Source organism: Pseudorasbora parva, chromosome 7, assembly GCF_024679245.1.
Source record: "Pseudorasbora parva isolate DD20220531a chromosome 7, ASM2467924v1, whole genome shotgun sequence".
NCBI classification, from domain to species: Eukaryota; Metazoa; Chordata; class Actinopteri; order Cypriniformes; family Gobionidae; genus Pseudorasbora; species Pseudorasbora parva.
In genome coordinates, this window is record NC_090178.1 from 27029368 (window position 1) to 27056637 (window position 27270).

At 39.5% G+C, this 27270-nt stretch overlaps 1 protein-coding gene across 2 annotated transcripts in view; it reads left to right on the forward strand.

The window, feature by feature from the left end:
• Positions 1 to 27270, forward strand: part of si:ch73-22o12.1 (nectin-2) — a 90783-nt gene that overhangs the window by 969 nt on the left and 62544 nt on the right. The window lies entirely within an intron of this gene.

Below are 27270 nucleotides of genomic sequence, written 5' to 3' on the forward strand. Positions count from 1 at the left end.
CGCAACAGGGTGATTCAGATATTATGCACGTATATATTTAACGTTGGTTTCAATTTAGTATTATTTTAGTCTTATCTTTTAAAACTATAAAAAATCACTTTAAAGACGCATCATGTTGTTGAATTATTTTGTTTGAGCGAAAATCAATATGAACCCAGATAGCAAACTTAAAACTATTGTGTTGTCACGATTAAGTAATTGAATCAACGTCGAAATCTGATGTTGATTCAACATCATTTTGCACCCTGTTTTAATATTGAAACAATGTTGAAATCCTGTCCATAGACCAATGGTATTTTAATTATCAGGAATATTAAAACTGTTTACCTGTCGCAGAGCTGTTTATTTTATAAGCTGACGTCACCGCCTTTTGTTTCGTCATATTTCTTTGCACGCCTCACCTCGTGCACTTTAGCTCCTTTTGATCGTATATTCAGCAGCTCCTCAGTGTCTTTGCAGTTTAATTATTCAGTGGCCGTGTTACGGTCCGCAGGTGCACAACACCTGACAGCGAGCGAGCTGAGCTGGTGTGTGTGTCAGGAAAAACTGTTGCTTGAGTGCCTCTAACCGAGCGTACATGCTCTAAAAGATCTTAGACAGTTTAAATGTCGAAATTGTACAATAAAAGGCACGAATAGTATGGCACATTTGTATTATATAGGAAAATACATTATGTATTAAGAGGATATGTGTCATAGCTTTGTGACATCACAGGATTCAAAAAAACAAAAACAATTTACTCCTTTAACTTATTCATGGTCTGGACCTCTTCTGCCTGGGCCCATTTCACAGTACATCGGCTGCACTTCACGAGGAAAACTAGAATAACGAAACAAAGGATTTGTTTTATTTATGAACAGAGCAGCGGAAGAAGGGGTCATGATTGCCTCGCTTAAGTGAACAGTATACACAGGCCTTGTGTTTTCTTTTTTTCCTTTCCCATTCGCATCCGTTTAGTTCAGTGTCCTGGGAGCTTTTTGCCTTTATACACAGCAGTTGCAAAATATTTTAAGGGTCAAAGCATTGTTTTGTACGCTCGACTCAATGGCCCCTGTAGACTCATTTTCATTGCGTGCTTTAAAAAAAAAACAATCAGACCAACTTCAAGCACACCAATAAAGAGCTTTATTTTAATAAACTTATTATTGCTTTTTAAATTTAAGAGCTATAATGGCAGGAAGTGGGTTTAACTAGTTTTATGATTATAAAACTTAAGCCAGTTCATCTTTCTAGTTCCAGACCGAAATGTAGGCTACAGGGAGCAGAGATCTGCACAATAGCAGCTACTGATTGTGTTATAATACCCTCCTAGTGAACACAGGTCAAAAAATGCTTGAACCCGTTGCCATGGACACGCTGTGTTTTCATTGAAAGCCAGGGTTAGGGGGGCTACTGTAGCGGCGTCTCTGGCTGAATGCATCAAGTGGTGTGTGTGTGTGTGTGTGTGTGTGTGTGTGTGTGTGTGTGTGTGTGTGTGTGTGTGTGTGTGTGTGTGTGTTTGTTTGAATGAGAGGAGGAGGAGGTGGTTGGGGAAAATGTTAGGCCGCTGTGATGATGGAGGCGGAGGCCAAGATGACCTTATTCTAAACTGTGTGAGTACTAACAAGCGCGCACAGCGATTGGGACAGCGCTAGCTCAAGCGGGTTAAACAGTGAAGAAGTGTTGAGTAAACAGAGGAGAGGTCCTCCATTGTCTGCCGTTTCCAGAACCCCGGGAGCATTCAAACTAAATTTAAACCGATTCGGAAGGAAGAAACTGATTTTTCTGCTGCCATCTTCTCCCGTTTCTTTCCCTCCCTTCCTCTCTTTTTGTGTCCCTTGCCGTAATTATCCGCTTGCTTTTGTTTGAGCGATGCTTGTCATTGGTGTATTCAAATCCCCACCCCCCACCCCCCCACCTCACCCTGACCTCAAGGCCACGCTGTTTATTAGCGTCTGAGCCAGTGAAAGAACGTGGGAGGAGGTGTATCAGTAGACAGAACTGAAAGACTTTGTAAAGAAAGAACATTTATTTATTAAAATACTTCATTCCTGCAAAAACTCTTTCACAAGGTCATCAGTCAGACTCCGTACACTCTTTAAAATAAAGATCTCAAAGGGGGATTTTCACAATTCTTAAAATAACCTTTTTTTTTCTTTCTTAAATGTGAAGAACATTTTAATAATCTAAAGAACCATATCTTTTCTATATAAAAATATTTTGTGTTGTGAAAAGGTTCCATGAATGTTAATAGTTCTTAATGGATGGCTTTAAAAGTAAAAAAAAAAAAAAAAAGAAATAAAGTAGTGAGATTTAGTGTGTGTTCACATAGTTGTAGTTTGGTTCCTTCATTTGGTTTGGAACAAAAAACTCCAAACATTTAGTCCTGGTCTGCTTGCATTCAGATTTGCGTTTTTATCTCTGAACCTAAGGGGATAGGGATACGTTCACAACCTGATTGGTCTGCTTTTATGACATATTGGCTATTTTGAGACGGAATTTACCGATCGTCCAAAACAATGTGTGCTGGGCTAAATGTGTTTGTTGTATGTGCATCGCTACATATGATTTCTATATAACCTAATCATTGTTAACAACATGTATTCTTATTTCATAGCCCGTTGTCTGTGCCTTAATTAATTTTTATATTGATTAATAATGCATTGTTAGCTAACCGTGTGCTTTGTATGTACATTTCTGAAATACATAACTTGGACACAGTGTCCTTGGATAACAAACTGCTTTAAATTGTAATGTAGGCGCATGCATTTTCCATGAAGCTGCTTTGGAACTATGTATTGTGAAAAGCGCTATAAAAATAAATGTGAATTGAATATGATGCTATTTTGAGCAGCTGAGAACTCGTGAAGAGATTTTTAAAATGTGTAAATGAGTCAAAACAGCGGCATGGATCCCTCCGTCACACACAAAGGATCTGATGCCTGTACTGAACTGTGATGGATACATCACGACCGTGACAAGAGAAAACAGGTATGCTTAAGCATTCTGTTCTTTTTTTTTTTTTTAGCTCATTTACATGTCTTTGGTCCATGTTGCGTTCATGTATCGGAACCGCACCAGAGTTTTTTGAAGCGGACCGAGGCCCATCTTTTTAGAGGGATCTTTTCAACTCGATCCGCTTGTTTGGTGCGCACCAGGGTCCGGGTGAGAGCATTCGCAGTAATATTCAAATGAACCGCACTAACAGAGCAATCGCACCAGGGTTTGTTTTAATTGAACCAAGCATATCAAGTGTGAACACGCCCTTAATGAACGTTCTTCTTCTATTGTAGTCTTTGATCTTGAAATTATCCGATGGTAAATAAAATGAAGCGCATATCTATTGTTTTCGCCGACTTGAGCCACTATAGCATTAGCATTTAGCGGGGGAATTAAAGATCGCATTTATATTCGTTTAGTTTAAATAAAACCGTTTAAACAAATTAGATTGCTATGCGTTCAGTAAAAATACATGAAAAGACCAGAAGTAAACAGGCTCTTAATGAGTGAATATAATGGGGTTTTCCTCTCAACGTGGTTGTCCAGAAGTTAAAATGCTGTGTGTGCGGGTGAAGGAAGCCATCAGTGATTGTGATTCTCTCTTTCTGGTTGCTTGTAGAGATAAGGCTGGATGAGTGTAGGGGGATTTGGGGATGGAGGGTTTGGGGATGGAAACCAAAGCTTTTAACACTTGTCGCAAGTCTGTGTTTGACATGCAGCTCTGGGAATGAAGTCTGCTGAAATCAATGACTGACCTTGTAATTAACTTCAACCTGCACTAATACGGGCACTGGATGTTTTCCCACCAAGCTTTGTACGATATTCATGGAACACAACGGAGTCTGACTTATGATTGACGGCTGAAATATAATATAAGTAACTTTTGTAGTCAGGGTTATTTTCAGGATCGCTTTTTCTTTGTTCAGAAGTGGAGCTAAAATGAATCTCGCCTGGTCCTCGAAGCACTTAGAGGACAAGGCTCTTTCAAGCATTTCTTTTCTGACTGCCTCGCTCTATTCTTGTCACTTTCTTTCTCTCACTCCGCTCTCACTGCTTCAGCAGATGTCAGATCTCAGAATGCTTTTACGGTATTAGAGATTCATGCGGTTGATATGTCCAGTTAATTGGTCCTCATATTTTAGTCTTTCGTCTGGTGATGGAAAGCCAACCAACCATTGTGGCTTTGACAAGATGGTGCGAACTGAAACAAGTGGCACTAAGGAATGAGAACGCGGGGTTCTGCCACTGCTGTGGTTTACCATTTACTTCAAATGTCATGTGATCTTGTGGAGAAACATTTCCTGTTTTCATGCATCTAAGAATCCAGATAAAACCTAATTTAGCGAGTGACACACAAACATAAGGCAGCATGTTATCACACCCCATGCTGGCTGAGTTTACCCCCTTGCCCTATTGCATGCTGGGAGATCAGTGACCCTCCAGGGGCCAGTAGCCAGTTGCTCTGAATAGTTATACGTGGTTGCCAGATTGATATAGAAATTTTGAGAGTTGCCACATTGCTGTAGTAGGTCATGTCTACTCGCAGGGAAAATGACCACAGATCTGCGCTCTTTAAAAAAGAAGCCAAATGGCATTAAAAGGAATAGGACATGAGCGTCCGGCCCCTCTAGACAGAATGCCATCCATTTTGCTTTATGATTAACATTGCAACCCTGAAGGTTTTTTAAAGATGCTCTTCTGTCTGATTTGTTAGCTCCATATTCACTGAGCTTAGGTTAGTCATGAACTTGATAGAAACGGATTTTAAATAAGTGGATTAGTTCAACCAGAAATCACATTTGTCGTCATTTCACTCTCATGTTCCACATTGACTTTCATTTTCCATAAAATATAAATGTATATATTTAGCAGAATGTCCAAGCTGCTCTATTCTGCAACCAAAGCAGGCCAAAAATGACAAAAAGCACTTTTATACTTTTCATTTTAATGAATAGATTGAGTCAGACTTCTCTGTATAATTTTTAGCGTGTATGTGCATAAAATGGACATTACAATTTACAACGGCAACATACCCAAATGAATCTATAACAAATCAGAATTGAATCAAATTGAGAGCTTGGGATGGGGGGCAGAGGGATGTGCCCTCTCTAAATTTGGGATGAGTTGAAATTGTTAATAATATCATAAACTTTCTTCTTTTCCCCCTCTTAAGTTGAAATGAGATGCCTATTGAGTGTTTTTAACAGATGCAAATCCTTTATCATTTGAGGCAGAAACATCAGATACTTTTAGTAACTGAAAGGCTTCTTTTCTTTTAGTGGAATAAGCGTGTATGTCCTAAGAGGTTTACTGAGGGAGGGACGAGGGGGGGTGAAAGTGTTTTTGATTCCTGAGGATTTTTTAAAAGCACACTCGTGCTGTCTCATGAATTTAGCATGCCGGTGGTTTCAGGACTCCTCACTGCGAGCGCCCTCGCACACTGGGCAGAGCGTATCGTGGAGAGGCGAGGTTACATGAAAGGGCGTGTCTGGCTGGGGAGCGGTGCCTCAAAATATCGACATAGGCGAGACTTGAACGCTTATGTAGCTATACTTGAAGAATTGCATTAACTATATTATATAGTAATGCTCCTACATGCTCCATTTATTAACATTTTAGACGCATTGTAGTTCACATAAAGAACGAGAAACCTAAAAATAATAACGTTCTGCTTATTTAAAGCGCAACCTGGGTCTACCGCTTTAAACGCTCAAGCTTTTTATAATCTGATGGATTCTGACTATTTTTATTGTTCAGTGTTTTGAGGCAAAAATCATTCTAAAAGTGATCCCAACTTATTGTTATAACTATTAAGTGGAATAACAACATATTATTATTCCTCTTAAGTGGACCCTATTCTCATACACTTAGGACAATTGTTAACTTTATCGTTATAGTTATCATCCTTAGTGTGAACGATCTTTTAGCTATTAATTGTATCATTGTTATGCTCCACAGGAGGGAAAATTAAAAACCGCTGTCTGTGACGAACCATGTGACCTTCGGTAGCCATCACTCACAAATCATGCAGGAGACAATCTTCCTCTTATTAGCTTCGGCTTCTCTCTCACTCTTTTATGAAGTGTCTGTGATGCTGTTTAAAAGATTGTCCTTCCTTTGCCCCCCTCCCTTTTTTCTCGCTGTCCTTTGCGTATCCATCTGGAGACGGCTAGCCAGAGGCAGACAAGGAAGCGAGGCTTTGCTCCATTGATCCTGCATCGATTAGCAAGGCCAGCGATGCCCTTGCGAGTCGACACGGCTTATTGAAGACGTTAAGCCTCTGCCCTGTCGGACTGACATCGCTGTGAATTATAGTCCCTCGTTTCCAGAGGACATCTGATGTGATGACTTGTATTCTCTTTTTTTTATTTACTCTCTGCTTTCTCTTATATTCCCACCACCCTTTTTTCGCTTTCACATCCTTTTCACACTCTTAATCCCTGCACTCAGTTGTAGTTGGCGACGACGTTAGCGCCTGTTTGCCCTTGTCTTTCACTCTCTTTTCCTCTCCTCCTCTTCCTGAGCGGCTTGCACCTGGTCCGCAGAATGTCGTGCCAGTCCGTGTCATGATGGAAACCGGATTGGAACCTTTCCAACCAGAAATGGCCTTCCTTTTTTTTTGTGCCGTCTCATTTTAGACCAGATACAGTAACTACAGCACAGTCACAGCGAGCTGAATTATCTTATTCCTGTAAGTGTGAGCAGCACAGCGCTCCTCAGAGAACGCTAATGTCATTAGCATGCCCAATGTAGCGAGCTGTCAGAGAAAAACAGCAGTGACCTTTAAGATAATTTTGCCCGTCCCCTGTGAGTTCTGTTGGGTACATTTGGTGAATACTAGTGTATGTTCTCTGTAGTATTTTATAAGGTCAGCGTATTTGAAGAAATACTGTAGAATAACGAAAGAGTGTGTGAATCACCCAAATTAAGTTCTCCTGAGATTGCTCTCCCAAGGAGAAATGGAGATTGTCTAGGTGACTCTTAGGAAGTTTGGAATTTAAAGGAATAGTTCATCCAAAACTATTGCCACGTTTCCACTGTCAGGCAATGCAAACCATTGCTTAAAGGGATAGTTCACTTTAAAATTCTGTCATCCTTTACTCACCCTCAAGTTGTTTCAAACCTGTATGCATTTCTTTCTTCAGCGTAACGCAAGGGAAGATATTTTGAAGAATGTCAGTAACCAATCAGTAAACTGGAACCATTGACTTCCATATTATTTAGTTTTTTCCTACTATGGAAGTCAATGTTAAGTTAAAGCTGCAGTCCGTAACTTTTTGCACTCTAGTGGTTAATAAATAGAACTGCATGCATCTTGCGAAAGAACTTTTCAGCCGGAACTACTTCTCTCTGTTTATGTCTATGGCGGGTCACGCAGGGACTGTGCTCCTCCGCAGCGGTACCTACCAGTCTGGCTTGAAATAGTCCCAATATAAATACTTATTATAAGTGTACCATAATGATTCAGGGTAAGACAAAAACACTGTTTGGAAAATGGATTCATGTTGTACATTCTCATTATACAATGTAAATCTTGAACACAAAAAAAGTTACGGACAGCAGCTTTAACTGTTTGGTTACTGACGTTCTTTAAAATATCTTCCCTTGTGTTCAGCTGAAGAAAGAAATCCATACAGGTTTGAAACAACTTGAGGGTGAGTAAAGGATGACAGAATTTTCATTTTAAAGTGAACTATCCCTTTAAAAGGTGCAGTGTGCTATTTTTAGCGGCATCTAGTTGTGAGGTTGTGAACTGCATTCCCTCTCCCTTTCGGAGCACATAGAGAGGCACCGGTGGCCGACACAGGATGAAAATGTCGTCGTCTGAAACAGCAGAGAGTAGCTAGCGCTCCGTAGAACTGTTGGTCCGTTTAGGGCTACTCTAGAAAGATGATGGCACAAAATGGTGACTTCACTGGGAACCGCAGTGTATGTAGATAAAAATTGCTCATTCTAAGGTAATACAACATAACGGTTCATTATGTAAGTTCTTTATACTCCACTGAAAACAATGTTGTATATTATATTGCATTTCTGTCAATAGATCCTCGTAAAAACTACACACTGAACCTTTTAACCGTTTCATTCTTTGTTGATCCGACCCCGCAGGTACAGATATGGTTTCATTTTCCACTGTGGGTCTGATAACAGCTCTTTGGAATGCAATACAAATGCGTTAGTCGTCTTGGTCGAGTTTACAGATGATATCAGATGTAAATGGTAACCTCATTATGGAGGGTGAATTTAACTCTTTCTCCGCCAATGTTTTTGACATTTCATAGTCCCCAATAACTAGTTGTATGAATATCTGAACATAGAATATATCAAAAGACAGAACATACTCTGTGCTTTTAAGCAAAAAAATAGTTTTATTCTAGCTTTTATTCATGCATTCTTTTTTATCATCACTTTTGAGCAAAAAGTTGAGAGAGTACCATTTTAATCATAGACTACATCCAGATTGAATTCAGAGAAATGTCAAAACACAGGTCGTAAAACAAGTCCATCAACACTCCCAAAGCTTCACAGTCCTATAGCTCGCCCTGAGTCGACTTTTCTATTCAGTAACATTAGGCGTTTTGATTTATATGCTGTTTAATGTTGATGATTGCGTTACTTTACATACATATTACATATGATATCACTTGTTTCTGTAGCTTCTTCACATGTTTAGTCAGGAGATTCTGTAGTCCTTTAAAAGAAGTGTCATAGCACCCCTTGCATATAACAGTGGAAATATGGAAACCTAGAAATTTGAGTGTATGCCGTTCAAGAGTTAAATGGTCTGTAGAAAGTCATGGATGTTTAGAACATCACAGAATGATCCGTTTTCGTTGGACCTTTCCTTAAAGCCTAATTTTAACAAACAACATACAAATATACAATTAACATTTAGTTAGGTATGTTTGCCGAACAGTCATCTTTGTATTCTTCTCGTTTTCTTCTGACCTCTGATCCTCATTGTGTTTCTCCAGACTTCCCTCTGTGATCTTTTCTTTTGTCTCATTCTTTTGCTCCTGTCAGCCATTGAACAAATGAGCAGTCCATCCTCCCACCAGTCTCCCTTTTCCTCTTTATCCCTTGTTTCTCACTTCTTCCATCTTGAGGATTCAGTCCACTTAACGGGTCTATCCGACTGCTGGGATGTTCAGTCTGTCACTCTCCAGCAACCTTCTTCCCCCTCTCTCTCTGACTCATTATTCCTCTAGTCATGTCTTTTTCTTTCTTCCTTGTTTCTCTTCCTCGGCTTCGTTGTTCTGCTGCTTCTTTTTCTCTGTTATGGACTTTTTCTGGATGTTGTTTAATCCAGTTAGCTTTGTAAAACCAGGACAGGTCAGAATACTGTGTTTCTGTGCTGTGTTTGCAGTTATTATTATGACAGGAGAACCCAGGCATGATTCCCGTTCCTGATTTACCTTTCATGTAAAATCATTCTTTCTTTCAAATGCAACCAGTCTATTGGTCTCTAATATTTGGATGCAGTCATGTCTTATGCCCTTTCCTTTCTCCTCTAAAATGAGTCCTTTTCTGCTCCCAATCACACTCTTTCTCTTAAAATTGGGTCTGGCCACTCTTTCCTTCTCCCAGTAGTCTCTCTTTTTTGGTTCATGAAGGTTAAATCAGTGAAACAGCTCATTCTCCATTGTTGAAAGAGAAAAACCCACACGTGGAGATGGCAGAGAACACCATTTGGTGATTCAGTTAAATGTCAAAATACTTGTAAGAATCAGTGAGAGAATTCACCGACACATGTGACACAAACAATAGATTCTGAGCAGGTGACGCATTTGCTAGATTTACTTTAAGCTATTGTTAGATGCGGCACATGGAAATGTACATTCAGTAATGTCTGTTTTATGAATACATATTTAAAGTGACCACCACCACCTACTGATGAACGAATAATTATGAATTATAGTTTGGCTGATAATGTTCCTCATTTTTAAGTTGTTTTGGATTAAAGCATCTGGTGTATGTGAAGAGTCAAAAGATGATTCAAAATCACCACTGCGAGCTTACGCCACACTATACACTAGTAGAGTTCAGTTGCTAAAGATGGTAGATTCATTATAATGCATTATTGTATTGTTTGTATTGAATTCCTCTCTAAATTACATATAATTATTCATTAACATATAGTACCTGTCAGTCGCAGCTCAGTTCATCAGTGAGTAAAGGGAACATGAAATTGTGACCAAACATAGAGGGACAGAGGAGCCATTGTGTTTGTTCTCTACCTCTTCTTGAATCACACTGCCTTTCAAACAAGTGTGTGTGTGTGTGTGTGTGTGTGTGTGTGTGTGTGTGTGTGTGGGGCGGGCGGACTAAAGAAAGCCCCTCATTGTTCTCTCAGCCGTGTCCATTCATACAGGTAAGTGATATGGCAGCGTCGGAGGATCCACCCTTCTCTTCCTCTGCTCTCTAGAGGACGGAAGAATGAAGAGAGGAGAAAATGTTCCTCGCGCTCTTTTTAGGGGTGAATGGATAGTTCTCACCCTGACTCTCCTTTTTATGGCCCTCTGTGCTCCCCAAGAAGCAAAGCGTGATGGGGAATAAAAGCGCTGACACTGGGTGAATTCCAAATGGAATTTGTGTGCCCTCGAAGGGCACTGCAGGAAAAGAATGCTATTTAGGGTCAATCTAAATTAAACTGAGCAGCTCAATCCCTCAATTAGTGAAGGCTATTAGTGAAGGGTACATGCCACATCATCATGATTCATCCTCACCAAGAAAAATTGCTTAATTTAAACAAAATATATATATTAATTTAGTTTGCTAAGGAAATATTCCTTTGAAAAATAAACTGATCCATGAACGCTGACTTGGTCAATGAATAGGGTGTGCTAAACACCTTGATATGAGATGACCTTCAGAGTTAGGAAGGCATCAGTTGTAACTTTCATATGAAATTTCCTGATCTCTTGTGTGCATGGTTGTTTTGTATTTTCATGCAGCTTTGTATGTGCACGCAAGCTTAACATCTGCTACTATATAAAATATGGATAAGTAGACTATTATGATATAAGTGTGATGTAAATTTGTTTTCAGTTTGTGAGCCATTCTTCTGTGCCATAACCAAGCCCTCAGGGCAACACGGGTCTGTGAGAGAACAAAAAAGAAAAGAACAGGAAAAAAGCCCCAGGCGGAGCGGCGAGCAAAGGAATGTAAAATCGACTCGAAGTGATTAGCACCAGAGCATTTTGATTAGGCAGATTCAGCTTTAAAGGGCAGAAATCTCTGCTCAGCCTTGTCTTCATCCCTCTGTCTCCCCCTGGAAAGATTTATCTGATTTGGATTATTAATAACATTTATTGTTACATAGTCAACAGATGCTTTTATCCAATGATGAATATTATCAGTTCATGCATTCCCTGGGAATCGAACACATGACATTGTGTTGCTAGCACTAGTTTTTGAGCTACAGGAATGCTAACATTTGTAGTGCCATTGACCACCCTTCACTGCCTGGTTTATCTTTCCTGAACATCTATACCCTTCTCTTCCTTTTTCCCTCATGTCTTCCTTCCTTCCTTTACCTAAATATGTGCCGGTATACCACTCCTTCCTGTCTGTCAGTCTCTCTCTGTGTGGGGGAGGTCTATGGGTCCCAGGTTGTAGTGTCCTAGTTTTTCTCTCCTGGTCTCCCTCGCTCCCTTCTCAGTGTTTATTTATTTAGATGTCGAGGGAGAGAGGGATGAATACATGGGTGGGTGAATGAAGCGATGGCTGATGGAGAAAGAGAGGTGTCAGGGACAGAGAGAGAAAGATTGATATTTTAACATTCAGTGGAAGTGTGGATGACAAACAAGCAGCTCTCGCGCAGAGGCTATGCAAACACGTTTTCTGGTGGATTTTTAGCATTTGAGATGGATTTGTTTGTTGAGCTGCGTGGTTATGATTTTTTTTTTTTTACCTTGTGTGAGAGATTTTACTTGATGTCATTCCTGATAAGCCAAAAGAGCAGATGAAAAGAATCTCCCCTCTTTAGCATTCTGCATTTCTCTGAGATCCCCTCGTTCAGTCCTTCGCTTTGATGAGAACTCAAAACGGCAAAACTGAAAGCCTTTGTGCTCGGATGGTCCCCGACAGAGCTTTCAGAGTTGAAGTAGTTTCTAGCTATCAGTAGAAGAATGTAGGCGTTATTTAAAGTCGATGTGAAATTGAAATGAATCTTATTTTTGTCTTAATGCACTTTCCTGGTCTTATTTTGAATAATTCATCAGAGCCCGGTATGTAGCAAATCTGGTATGATAAAATCAAACTCCTTTTTACTCATTAAATATCCCATTTCACTCTAAAATGCATCACATTATGGAAGTTAAATGGGTTTCGAAAGACAATTTCCAATTCCTGTCGACTTTGATGCGTATTTGTAATTATATAAATTGTTTTACTTTTTAAAGCGGAGCTTAAATTAGTGTTAATGCTAATCTTGCTGATAGCGGTTATCTCCCAGGATTCAGTGCATGTATGTATGAATAAATTAATTAGAGCATGGAAAGGTGGACTGCAGAAAGAGATGGATGATAAGAGATGAGAACAGATGGAAAGAAGAAGAACGACAGCGTGAGCATAACCTTACACCTGGTGCACTCTAATGGAGTTAGACAGGGTTAAATAGTCCACAGAGGCTGGTGGTGTGTGTGTGTGTGTGTGTGTGTGTGTGTGTGTGTGTGTGTGTGTGTGTGTGTGTGTGTGTGTGTTCATGTTTTTCTATCTCGGTGTGGACTACAACCTGAAAGCACACAGACTCATGGGGACCTAAATTGGGGTCCCCATGAGGAAACAAGCTTCTAAATCATACAGAATACGTTTTTTGTAAATGTAAAAATGTAGAAAGTTTTGTGATGGGTAAGTTAAGGGCTACGGTTAGTGTAAGGGGATAGTATATACGGTTTCTGGAAACCATTACGTCTATGGACAGTCCCCACAAAGATGGCGAACCAGACGTGTGCGCACGCGTTCGGTAAACAAAATGCATGAGAAATGTCACCGGGAGTTAATGAACAAAGTTGTTTGCAAAGCAAATAGTTTTCTGTTATTGTTATATTTTGGGTTGAAGTTAGTAAAACTAATTGGCTTTAATTTTGCCCTGTTTAAGTTGGTGAGTAAACATGCATGTGAGTAAATGAGTTTAGATCAGAGACGCGGTAAAAAATGACTCTTTGAACTAGCAAGTAAATATTTTAGTCCTCCGCAGTTGAGAGATCAATCAGGACAGGCTGAAAGCAAAGCAAACAACGCAGCGTTTGTATATTTAAGCTGGCATTATCAGTCAACAAATGCTTTGAAAGCAGTGAGAGAGGGAGATTCAGAGCCAGATTTGTGTGTGTTTGTATGTATTCTAGTGTGTTTTTCAACACGAGACCTCCAGTCTGATTCATCTCCTCTCAGTTTGATTCATTATTATCTTTCAGCCATTTGCTCTCTAGTGACCTGGGATGAGATTAACCTACTGCTAACCGTGTGTGTGTCTCCATCCCCAGCGGTTACCGGAGACGCAAACTCTGAGGGGTGCAGTGGTGGTGGTGGTAAGGGGGTGGGGTAATTTATCTGTTGCCATGGAAATGGTGTTAACCCCCCCCCCCAAAAAAATCCACCAGATGACCTCATACCCAATAAGATGTTTGTGTGTGTGTGTGTGTGTGTTGGTTTTGGCAAAGTAGATTTTCCTAATCTTTATGACTCATTGAAATACAAGCTGCACCGCGTGGCAGCAATTTGCGTTTTGTGTGCACCCAGTCCGCCGTTTATCATTGCATTTGCTTCATGTACAGATGTTAGTTTAATTTTTTGTCCCCAAATGAATGTAAGAACAGCCCTGCTGCTCATGCGGGGTGCCGTTTCTCCGACACGCGGCCTCAGATGGATGTGTCCTATTTCTCCTTGCTGCTGCTGCGGCTGCCGTGCCTTGACGGTGTAGCAGGGTCTGATGAGGACATTTGCACACACACACTCACACACTCGCGCACTTTCCTTTGGGTTCCTTCATCTTTGAACTCACACAGGCCCTTCTTGTTCCGAGTGTCAGAAAAAGGGAGCGAGAGCGCGAGCGAGAGGAACTTCAGCTGTCTGAGGGAGTGAAAGACTCACTCAAGGGGAATGCAGAGCAGGTTACTTCAGCGACTGAGCTCAACTCCAACTCTCGCTTTATCCCCCCCGCCATATTTCATCTACCGTTCACCCCCACCGTGACCATCCACACACACACTCACACACACCACCCTGTGTCTGTCTCTCTCCTCCGCAGGGCAGTGTCTGTGAGCTGATGGCTGTCTCTGTGCAGATGTGATGGGAAACAGCTGTTGCATTTCTCTGCGCGCTCTCATTTTTTTCCCTCCTCTCCCTCCTCCTGTTCCACCCCTTCTTATCCCTGGAAATAACAGGGTGATGGGTTTACGGCCCGTTTTTTTGCGACTGCTTGTGTCCGGATCTTCTTGGCTGATCATTCATGATAAGCAGAGGTCCTTCACTGATCTGCTCTGGAATGTATTAGTTGCTGTGTGTGATTGAGGAGAAGCAGATGTCTTTTCTCTTACATTGTCCATCTCGATTGGCGTAAACTAGTTAAAGGGGGGGTCTACTGCTATTTCATGCATTCTGACTTATTTACTCTGATAAAGAGTTGGATTTTTATGCTAAAAAAAAAAAAAAAGAGTTGGACGTATGACAGCATTTAAAGAAGTGTGTTTATGATTGTGAGGGAAAGATAACCTTGTTCAGCTTCCCAAATAACCCAGCGTTAAGGAAACCGTGGATGCAGTTAGTTATTGCAGAGCAGCAACGGAGTTGTGCGTGTGTGTGTGTGTGTGTGTGTGTTTGTTTGCATTTTTATGAAACCACAGGCACTGAGTGAAACTGCATTAAATGCCTGTGTTATGTTGGCAATCGGCGCGTAAGTACATATAATATAAACAACACACACGTAAAGTGAATCAAAAGTTATTTAGAGATAATACTGCGTGCGTGCGTGCGTGCGTGCGTGCGTGCGTGTTTGTGACTCTTTAGCTCTAGCCAACTGCCCCCCTGCATGAGTTCCGATGGTTTCGGAAAGAATCTCTTATCGAAAATAAGTCTTTTATAAATATGATAAAACTAAATACTCTAGGATATATGAAAGGATGCAGTACTAACTGCATGGTTAACTCAAGGTTGACATGAGAACGCACAGTTTCTGCCTATGTAGCCATTAAAGGGTCAGTTCACCCAGAAATGAAATTTATGTCATTAATGACTCACCCTTATGTCGCTCCACACCCGGAAGACCTCCGTTCATCTTCAGATAAAAGTTTAAGATATTTTATATTTAGTCCGAGGGCTTTTCTCTTCCTTCAATGAAAGTGTATGCACACTATACTGCCCATGTCCAGAAAGTTAATAAAAACATCATCAAAGTAGTCCATATGTGACATCAGTTGGTTGATCAAAATCTCTTGAAGCATCAAAAATACATTTTGGTCCAAAAATCACAAAAACTAAGACTTTATTCAGCATTGTCTTCTCTTCCTGCTTTTGTTTTCTCAGATAAAGATTCAAACGGTGAACTTTGGGTGAACTAACCCTTTAATATAAATCGATTCGGAATCATTAAAGAAATAATCCTTATTCATTGATTTAATCTTTTTTTTCCTACAGTAGCAATTGTCTCTCTCTCTCTCTCTCTCTCTCATCTATTTTGCGTCTCTTCATGTCTCATATTTCATGTAGTGTCCATCTTATCTCTGGTTTCATTAATACCATTACTTCTCATGCGCTTTTGGTGTAATCTCTTCTGTCTCAAGTTGTCTTGTTTTATGTCGTGTCTTCTTTTCTTATCTAATTCTCCTTCTCATCTGGTCTCTTCTCGTCTCTTTACCTTCTCTTATCTTATCTACCATGTTGTCCTAATGATAAGTCTCATCTTTTCTCTCGAAAACCATCTCATCTCTTTCTCTTCTCATCTTTCTCATTATTTATTTTCCTTGTTTCGTCTGTTCTGTCCCAGGTGTTAAAGTGATTGTCTCTTTCCATCTCATTACGTGTCTTCTCTTCTCATCTTTCTCCTCCTCTTCTTGTCTCCACACCGTCTCTTCTTTCCTTTCTCAGGAGTTAATGTTAAAGGGTTACTTTAGTGATTTAGCGTTAAGCTTTGTATTTAAACTGGGTCATTAATGTCGTAGAAATGTAAAATTATTTTTGAATTTGGTGCCTTCTAGACTGAGAAAAGTGTGAAAATTTATTTTCATGGGGATTAGTGTTGTCACGATACCAAAATTATGACTTCGATACGATATCAGACTAAAATATCGATATATCGATACTAAATCGATACCACAGTAAAAAAATAAATAAATAAATAAGATAAGATGCTTAATATGACAACAGAACTTGTTATTATTCATTGTTATTTTTTACTAAAAATTCATGTGGCCAGCATGTTCCTTAGGGTTGGGCATCGGTTTGATTTGAACAATTATTGATCAATTACTATTAAAATTATCTCACAAATGTTTGCTATCTCAATGTATTTTTTACAATGGGGTAATTGTGTTGCAATAGCTTACACACAGCACAAGAAAGCTTGGTTTCTAATGGTAAATTGAATTTAAAAAGACGAGTAAACAGTAATAAAATAAGAACAAATAAACAGATTACAAACAATAGCACAAATAAATACAATAGAATAGAAGATACAAATTAAATAGACTGAAAACTGATTTTTTCAGGTAACTCTAACATTCAGATAAGAAACTGAATAAAAATGCACAGTAATTACATTTAAAACAACATTGGATAATGTTCTTTGTAAAAAAATTCAATAGCGTACAGATGAAACTATTAAAGTTACACAAGTTGATCAGTCAAGAGCAGTTGATCGTTTGTCTTTTTGTAGTTTGAATAACAAATGACTGCTGTCCCTTTAAGACTAACAGACGCACGGATCCTAAACACTAATCCTGTTACTCGTTCTTCCTGAACTGTTTGCGACTGCGTTTACGTTAATACTCTTCCAGATGTGCGCTGATAATTCTTTGAGTGTATTTGACCAATAATAAGCTGGAAACGGAAGCAAATGTTTGCACTTGTATCATGTCAGAGGCGGCTTTATTACGGTAGGCTATGTGTGTGTGCGCTTCAGATGTGGAGCACGAAATCTGCGGGGATTAGTAGAATTAATTTATGTGCAATGCCGCGCGAAATTCAGACCGATCACACACTAACACTAACACACTGTCATGAGGAAAAAGTCCAGCAGAACGCGCGTTTGCCGTGCTCAGAGGTTAACCGGGCTGAGTGAGAATATGCCGGTGTGTGTGTGTCAACTCGCTGACGGTCAGAGAGGAGAGCGCAGCTGATATCGATACTGTAAAAACTGAGAATCGTATCGTTTCAGATATTCCAGTATCGATATATATCGAAATATCGATATTTTTGACAACACTAATGGGGATGAAAGACTACAATTCCCAGAATGTACTTACTTCGCTGCCCTAGGAGGCCACTCCCAGACAATAATAATAATAATAATAAGTTTTATTTATATAGCGCCTTTCCAGAGCTCAAGGACACTTTACAATAAACAAACAACAATAAAGCCAAGTGACAAACAGAGTAGACAGAACAACAATAGGCAATTGATAGTGCAAGTATAATAATACAGAAATCGGAGTGAGGAAAAAAAAAAAAAAATCATCTTTAAGACCTATAACATTCAGAAAAGAGATGTGTTTTGAGCATGGATTTGAAATCAGAGATAGTGGCAACAAAACGGAGTGGTCGGGGTAGAGAGTTCCATAATTTGGGTGCTATTACACTGAATGATCTGCCCCCCATTGAAGCAAGGCGATGCCGAGGGACAACGAGAAAGTTGGAATCAGCAGATCGTAGAGAGCGTGTAGGGTTGAAGGGGAGAAGCAAGTTACAGAGGTAAGGGGGAGCAAGGCCGTGCAGAGACTTAAAAGTGAGAAGAAGAATTTTGAATTTAATACGATAAGACACAGGAAGCCAGTGAAGATCATGCAGAATTGGGGAAATATGAGCAGAACGTTTGGTGTGTGTGAGTAGTCTGGCAGCAGAGTTTTGAATATATTGTAATTTTGAAATGGAGCTAGCTGGTAGGCCAATGAAAAGTGCATTGCAGTAATCAAGACGTGATGTGACAAATGCATGGATGAGTGTTTCAGCATCAGAGATACTTATAAAGGGACAGAGAGACAAGACATTGCTACTGGATTACTGGATCAATTGCCCACCGTGTTCATTTTTCTAAAATCAGTTAAGTTAGAGAACAGACACTACAATTAAAAACAGAACGTGTCAGTTCAGTATAATGTGAGTGAGCCGATACAGTGTCACTGCACAAACGCAGCAGGAGTCAGATTACGACCACTAGAGCTGAGGTAAGCGCGTCCACGGCATACATTCACAGCGTTTTCAGTTCGTGCCTTTGGAAGCTTAACTTTGATAGGAATTAATTTTAAAAGTTGAAACACTCACTTTGCTTTGCACCGCTCCGTTTACATGAATGCCTGCAGCTGCCCGAGCCGAGGTCTGTGAGTGCGATCCCACTCCCCATAGACGGGTTGATAACGTGGAAATAGCTCCTACTACACGCTTTAGTCTTTAGCCTCTGGCCAAAAAATGACAATATTTGCGAATATTTCAGAAATAAAATACATACATCTCTCGTCTCAGGGTGATATGAAAGAGGGGAGCACGATTGTTCGAATACTCTCGGGTTTCTACTGATACAAAGCCATAGGCTAAATCGCTGAAGTAACCCTTTAAGTCTCGTCTTTTTCTTAGCTCATTCTCATCTCTTTCTCGTTTTACCTCTTCTTGTTGTTAAAGTGATAACTCTCACCGCCTCTCTCCCAGGTGTTAAAGTTCTAACGGTCTCTTTCTCGTCTCGTCTCTCCTTTCACCTGCAGATCCTGTCATTTCCAGCAGGTAATTAGCTAGACATCGCTGCTGGAGCGCGTGAGGGCATTTGTGTGAGCCTGTGTGCGTTTGTAATTAGCCGCGTCTCTGATGTGCGAGTGTGTACGTGTGATGTGAAGAAAATCCAGGATGATCCGTTCCTAATCAAAAGTGGTGGCAAATCTCTGCTGCCTCAGCCTAATCTCCCTCACATCCTTTAAAAGGAGATGCCGGCAGCCAGCTCATTTAACAGCTTAATGCTGTGTGTGTGTGTGTGTGTGTTTCCTTTAGCCCCTCTCATACATGTCATATTTAGCTCTTTGGTGATCTACTTAATATATATTGTACTTCTGTTCGATTCTACCAGAAGTAAACAACATGTACGCATGTATTCATTTAATCAGCCTCCAGTTCATTCTTTCTCTCTCTCTTTCTCTCTCTTTCTCTCTCTCTCTCTCTCTCTTTCTCTCTCTTTCTCTCTCTCTCTCTCTCTCTCTCTCTCTCTCTCTCTCTCACCCACCCTCTTTGAAGATCAGTGTAATTACAGGGAGCTAGTTTAATTAATGGGGGGTGTTAGATCCTGTGTGTGTGCTATCAGCAGATGCAGGTAGTGAGTGATCTCTTGATTGATTTCCTCTTTTATTCTTCGACTTTGACATGACACATGCTGATAAAGGCAGGGGATTCACATTCAATTTTCCACACGACAAGTCACTCCGTGCCAACATTATAAATTTTGTTTGCCATGTAGTGGGCGCGTTCATGTCTCTGAATGTACACTCGCTGATGGGGACTCATGTCCCCATGAGGAAACAAGCTTATAATCATACAGTATGAGTTTTTTTTTTTTTTTTTTAAATGTAAAAAAGCAGAAGGTTTTATGTGAAACATTTTGTGTATGCCTGGAGAGTCCACACAAAGATAGTGAACCGTGTGTGTGTGTGTGTGTGTGTATGTGTGTGTGTGTGTGTGTGTGTTAGTCTGTTTGTCCATCCATCACTCTGTGGCACTGACTCTCACAGGAAAGCAGCACAGATTTGTGATCCGGATATTTCTGTTTCTGTACTCTGCTCCTATGAATTAGCAAGATTTATCTTTAATGCTGATAATGGTTTAAACTAAATGAGATTTATAGTTTACCACACACACACACAAGCAGAACTTTCAGTCAATATTCCAATTGTAGTCTGCCTCTGTGCTTGCATTAAAAACATTTATTATAACTATATCACTAATAGTTTTTATCACCTGATATTATTCAGTTTTTTTGCATTAGGAACACTATGACCATGTCTACAGACCTACAAAATTTGTACGAGAAAACCTACAAAACACGTACAAGAACAATGACAGAATATATCTGTACACCAATCACCATACTAAATCAGGTAGAAGAACAATCTGTCTTCTTGTAAATGTACCACCAAAAAGAAAAAACACAAAAATGAAGGTATCAAGTAAATTGTTCGATTTAGCAAATTGAGTGTAAAGAACACAGCACAAATCGTACTGACACTTCAGAACCAAGTCATGCTTAATAATCATGAGCCACAGGAATTCCATCAAGTCAAAAGACTAAGTGTAGTACAAATGTCATTAAGCTAATTCCTATTTTATTCACTATAAAATGATGTCATCTAAACCTGGTCCCAACACAGCTACACCCAAGTAGTGAAATGCTTAGTTAATGTGTTCAGTGGAATGTGTCTAACCTTGTAAATGCAGTGCTGTCTGTCCACACGCACGGCTCACCCTACCTGCCCCCCTCGTTCTCCTGAAATGGGCTGTTTTGTGTCTGTGTGCTGTGCTAACACTGGCCATTTAGCTCCTATGAGCCGAGTGTTTACGGACTCTCTCCGTGTTTACAGACGCTGTAATGAATGTACGTTCAGAACGCGTGCTGTGAATGCGTCTGAGGGGGTCTGTGGACTTTAAATTTGTGATCGGTTTTCTAAACAATCATGGCTAATACGTTATAATACTTGAATTTATAGCATTTGCAAAACATAACATATAAAATGCTTGAATGACTTCTTGGAACTCATTGATCGCATTGTGCCTGGTTACTTAAGCATGTTTAAATAGCTACAAACGTTTAAAATTTCAGCTTGATTCTAATTCACAATCCTTCCGATTGATTTGACTTGGCATTCTTATTAGATTAGATTATATTCTGATTCATTTGGTGGTTTATTTCAGTAATACTGACCATTTTTCTTAAAATAAATTTAGCTTATGTAAAGACATTTTAATGTGTGACAATTTTACAAAACCATAAACTCATGAACACTTCAGACCCTATGTTACTGAACTGAGTATATGGTCTAAGGGTGCTTTTACATCTCTAGTTCGGTTCATTTGGCACGAACCAAGGGCAAACCATTTTACATTGTTGCATTTACCACAGTATGCAAACAATACATTTCTATAATGAAGCACGGATGCGACTTGAAAACAACGTTCTAATGCACTGCAGACGGCGAGCGTGTATCACTCGTCACTTCAAGCGGAGGCGTGCATTAAGAATAATTAATGAAGGTATCCGACAATGATAACTGGGTGGGGCTGAAACTAGCAAAAAACACTTATTTGTGGCAGGTGGGGCCTAGGGCCCTTCGGTTACAAACTCCAATAAGGGTGCTTTCACACCTACCTTGTTTGGTCCGGATTTTCGGACTTTTCAGTTTGGTACAAACCAAAATTGCAGGTGTGAAACTTCCCTCGGACCATGGTCCGGACCAAACAGACGAAATTTGGTCTGACGAAAAGAGGTCAGTTTTGGTCCGGACCAAACTGAACAAAGGTTCGGTTCGTTTCTTGTGTGAAAGCATTTTCTGTATAGTTCGGACTTTCACACCATTTACAGGAAGTTCTGGTGTAGGATTAGTGAAAAAACAGATTAAACTCACAGCGCATGCAATGATGGATATATCATGTCTGTGAAACAAGTAGCTTATATGCTGAGTTTTGGTTTATTTATGAGACCAGTTCATGTGCAACGCAAATGATCGCTCCGTCACGGTTTGTGTGGTATATTATTTATTAAAGCTTATTTATTAAATTCAGGCAAATGATGAAACATTCATTAAAATTAATATACACTTTATACAAAGCTTTCTACAAAACTTAATGAAGTGGTCAAAATCATTTCTGACCCGATGTCTTTGAGATATATTGCACATCTGTGCACGTTTCATAATCAGTATAGCCTAGATGAAATTTAAAAATAACATTATAATATTTAAACATAAGTATAAAACAAAATACACTGTTTGGCTAAAAAAGTATAACCTATAGTCTTCTCCTCCTTTTTTCTGTCAGTGCCGATAAAATGTTTGCACAACGAGGACGTTCATTTGGTGAATTTGCCTCGGGTAGAGTTGGTGCTGCAGATAGTAATGCCATAATATTAACAGTATTGGCTACACTCTAAAAAATGCTGTGTTAAAAACAACCCAAGTTGGGTTGAAAATGCACCAACCCAACAATTGGGTTGTTTTAACCCAATGGTTGAGTTGTTTTAACCCAATGGTTGAGTTGTTTTAACCCAGTGGTTGGGTTAAATGTTGCTTAAGACAACCCAATTGCTGGGTAAGAACAACTCAACCATTGGGTTAAAACAACCCAATTGTTGGGTTGGTGCATTTTCAACCCAACTTGGGTTGTTTTTAACCCAGCATTTTTTAGAGTGTATGATATGCATCTTTTTATTCATTATTGTCAAAGTTACCCGCTGAATTGACAACAAACTGACATCAGATGCACGTCTGCTAACAAACAAATCGATGTTAAGATGCAGCATGTGCATCATGTGCAGTTCTTTAGGGCGCTTGCATAACTGCAATGTGAAAGCAAACCAAAACTAACCAAATGGATACAATGTATCAAAACACAAACTTTAGTTCGGACCTTGGTGCAGACTTTCAGGTGTGAAAACGCCCTAATAGAATTTAGAAAGTCTGAGGGTCTTTTTGGATGAATAATTGAAAGGGCCAAATAAGTAATTTATTCTTGAAAGGGGCTGCACTGGTTGCGTTGTATGTTTTGATTTACTAGAAATAATACTTTAAGACTCATTTGTTTGCAATCTGACTACACAGTAAATGTCACCATGTGCCACCCCCAAGGACATATGAAAATTAGGTTTGTCTTCTCACCATTATATTTGCAGCACACCGACCGTGTTTTGATCTCATATTCAATTTAGTACTGATCTGGCATTGTATAATATGAATGTTGAAGGTTATTCTAAAGGGTAGCCAAATCATTACATTCACAAAGCCGAGCACAAAAAGTAAATACAAGTGTGTAAAGCTAAACAAAAGTCATTCTGCCTCCTAGCAGGTCCCTGATCAGCTCTTCCGAGGATTGTTGAGGTAAATGCGAGCCTGCTGTGAGCTCGTATTGTACACGATTGAAGCCTAGTATAATGTGATTGGCTGCGGTCTCTTAGCTATGGCTATCTCTTTACTTTACCCAGAAGCGACTACCCAAACGGGGTTCCTCCTTCTGGAAAATGCAGGAATCCTATTACACACCACACACAGATGGAGACAAGTGTGTTTGTGTGTGTGTGTGTGCAAGGCAGCAGAAGTAAAGGGAAACCAGGAGTGTTTAATTATCGGATTCAATCTGTATTTAGTTCAAGGGCTAGTCATGCGATCCTCTACATAACACTTATGAATGTTTTCATTGACCGCTGAAAGAAGGAAGCTCTTCGCGTTGAAATGATGACTTGTAGATGCAAAACAGCTACTTTGAATGTGATTTGAACTCACGTGAGCTCATTTCTAGATGTAGTTCATTTTGTACAATTGTTTTAAATGTCAATATTATTGAAGGAAATGGAAGTGTTGCAGTTCTTTTTGCAGACATTTTCTGACATTTCATCCCCGAAAGGACAGCAAAACCTGTTTTTCCACAAACACACACAAAGTGCTTCCAGATTAGTCTTCAGATTACCTCTTAGCTCTTTGTGTTTGTTGAACATTCAGTGTGGTCTGTATGTCAAGTGTGGATGGCTTTTGTTGCCTCTAATCTTAAGGATTTGTGAACACCAAACAAACAGCAATCGTTGGTCTCCTAATCTCGTCTCATCTGATTGGTCACCCCTGGCCAGTGACATTTTAAGTGACATGCACCGGTGATTGACGGCTGTTACAAGCCCAGAATACATGCAGTGCTAGGACTCGACGTGTCCAACAAAACGAGGAATGACTGTAGCGATGCGCAAACTGTGTCACTCCTAATCGAAAATGAGAAGCCTATGATTTATTTGAGTGAAACGCTTCTCTTTTAGTCCTTGCAAAAAGCATCTTGTTGTTATTCTTGTCTCTCTCTCTCGGTCGTAAGTGGCAGATGAATAATTTAGCCTGTAGGATGGAAGTCCCTTCTTCCTGGTCATGTGTCACTCCTCTCAAACTGTGTGTATTGCCCATGTTTGTACAAAGAGGCAAATAGATGATGATTTGTGCTTCATTTCAAGCTGCACATGGCCCTCATTCTTTCTCTCAGGCCTCATTAGCTCATAATTGTGAGTCTATGTGTGTGTGGTGAAAGGGAGTTTTGTGAAAACTGCTCTTTTTCCTCTGTGTGTATAAGTGTCTATAGTATCATAAGAACACACACGCTCAAATTCAAAAATATCTGGTCAAAATTAGGGATGCAGCACCTTCTGGAAATATTCTGCTAAAACAGAAATTTCCGGTTTTGAGACGAAATTATTTTGGAGCCGAAATCAGTGACTGAAAATGTTTTCCATAAACTCACCATCATGTTGTTCCAAATTTATATCTCTGACATTCTTTTGAGGAACATAAAATACGATATTTTGAGAACTGCATGTTCTTTTTCTTCTATTTTCTTTTCTTTCTTTTTTTTTTATAATGACATTTAATGGTGATCTGTTTGGTTAATGACATTCTTCAAAATATCTTCTTTTGTGTTCTTCAGAAGAAACTAAAGAAAAGTTGAACAATCCTTTAGACTTGAGAAACAAGCAGCCAGAGATCTCTACCATTTTTGTTAAACTTTGTGAATCTGATGGATGTGATTTCCTACGGCCTCATGGGATGGCAAAGTGTCCACTGGTAGCACACTTCAGAATCTCAGCAGATGCATCATGCAGATAAATCATCTGGGGATTCTTCACCTACTGTTTCATGAATACTGAGCAAACAGACTTCAGACATTCTGTCTTTTGACATACTGCACTTTGCATACTGTATTTTTGTCGTGTTTTCCAGTCAGAAAATATTTGAACTTCCTTAAAACAAGATAAATTTACTTGATAAAAAAATTTTGTAGAATATTATGAAATACACACCGATGTTCAAAGGTTTGGAGTCAGTAAGATTTAAAAAAAATGTTTTAGAAAAGTTTTTTATGTTCACTACGGCTGCATTTATTTGGTTAAATATACAGTAAAAACATATATACAAATTGTAGATATTGAAGAAAAATGCGATATGCGATACCTTGTTAAATAATGCGATATTCAATATGAGATACGATATTGCAATTAGTGTGTAAAATCTATTTAAATGACCTTAAAAATAAAATAAAAACTGCATCGTTAACTTCTGAAAGTGACTAGCAGCGTTTTAGCAAAAATTAATGTCACAAATCTGACAGTATAATTTTAACATCAATGTAAACAAACAAAAAATGTAATTGCAAATGTAATGCAGACACGAAACTGAACTGAAGGGATCACACGCTTTTAGCAAGGCGATTTGTGCACGTTTCGGTATGTGTGTGTGTGTCAGACAGCGGGAGATTTCAAGTTGTTGTTTTTCACAAGTTATTGTGTTTAATAAATCTTTTTAACATCAAGCAAGTCACATAAGTGAAAGTCGTGTGCCCAGTCTAATCTCTGCTAAATGCGTCGCAGCTTCGACCTAAAAGTACACTTTTTCAAAATGTTGAAGTAGCCTATTAAAATCATTCAGATATTGCGTGCTGTTGCGATTTGCATATTGAGATATATAAATAAAATGTGTGTATAAACATTTATATATTAATAATTTTACAATATTTTATATATTACAATTTAAAATAACATATTTTAAATAAATTTATTCTTGTGATGGCAAAGCTGAATTTTCAGCATCATTACTCATTCTTCAGTTTCACATGATCCTTCAGATATCATTATAAAATGCTGATTTGTTGCTCAAGAAAGATTTTTATTGATATTGTAAATGCATTTTTGCAGTGTTTTAAGATGGAGGGATGGTTGGTGCTCATATGGGGGGCTAGGTTTAAATTGAGGTCCCTCTTATTCCCAGCTTCCCTTTCTCCTCTACTGTCTCTATCTATCTATAAAAAAGTGGAAAAATAAGGTACGGTTTCACACTTCCAGACATCTGCGCATGCAAATAAACATGTTTACTGTACGCGCAAACACGCGCCGGCCACGCTCCCCACAGACCCCCTCCAGCTGTTCATTTCCATCTGTTCCCACCCCTCAGTCTTTATTCCTCTCTCTGCACACATCAGCTGTGTCATGAATGATTCTCATTCACCCACTGGACATCTCCATTTTCCTGCATACCAAGCATTTACTCCGATTATGTGTGAGTGCGAGCGATAATAAGCTCTGAACCTGAATGCGCCGTCATCTGTCCTTGCGATATAAAATGAAGGTCTACTCTCTCTGCGCACACACACGTGCGCGCAATTGGTAGTCACTGCGTGTTGTCTGCCATCTAAACTCTCATTCTGGGCACTCGTCTGTCACTGTCCGCACTGGACTGAACAGTATTTCTCCCAGGATGGAGGGATGAGAAGCGGGAGCTCACCAGATTTAAGACGGCGGTGTTCTGTGTGTGTGTGTGTGACATGATGATAGGTGACAGGCCTCCGAATGGTGGTGGTGTGTGATTTACATAAACGCCCTCTAAGTGTGTGTGTGGCATGTCACCTGCAGGCGGCAAACGTAGAGAAAAACACGGTTGACACACAGCCTCTGTCTTTCATTCTGTTTTACATGTCGCTTTGAACCTTAATTTGGGCAGATGCCATGTTTGGTTTTATACAAATGGTAATGAAGTTGTTGGATAGACATATAGTCCTTTTAATGGTACTGTTTAATTAAAGGAACCCCAAATATAACAATCTCCTTATGAGGGATACCTTCGCTAAAATGTACAGAGACAGACATTACATTACATTTAATAAGTGTAAATGTAGAATTAAATATGCCATCTACACTGAATGAGGTGGTCTGCGTCTCTCCTGTGCCTTCGGTTTATTCTTGAATCTCTTTCTTCGAAACCCTTCCCTTCTTTCTATTTATGTTAAGGTGAGGAGTGTATGTGTTTAGCGTTCTGATGGACTGCTGACTCTCTCTACACATCAGTGTAATGACCTATCCACGTTCTCCATCTA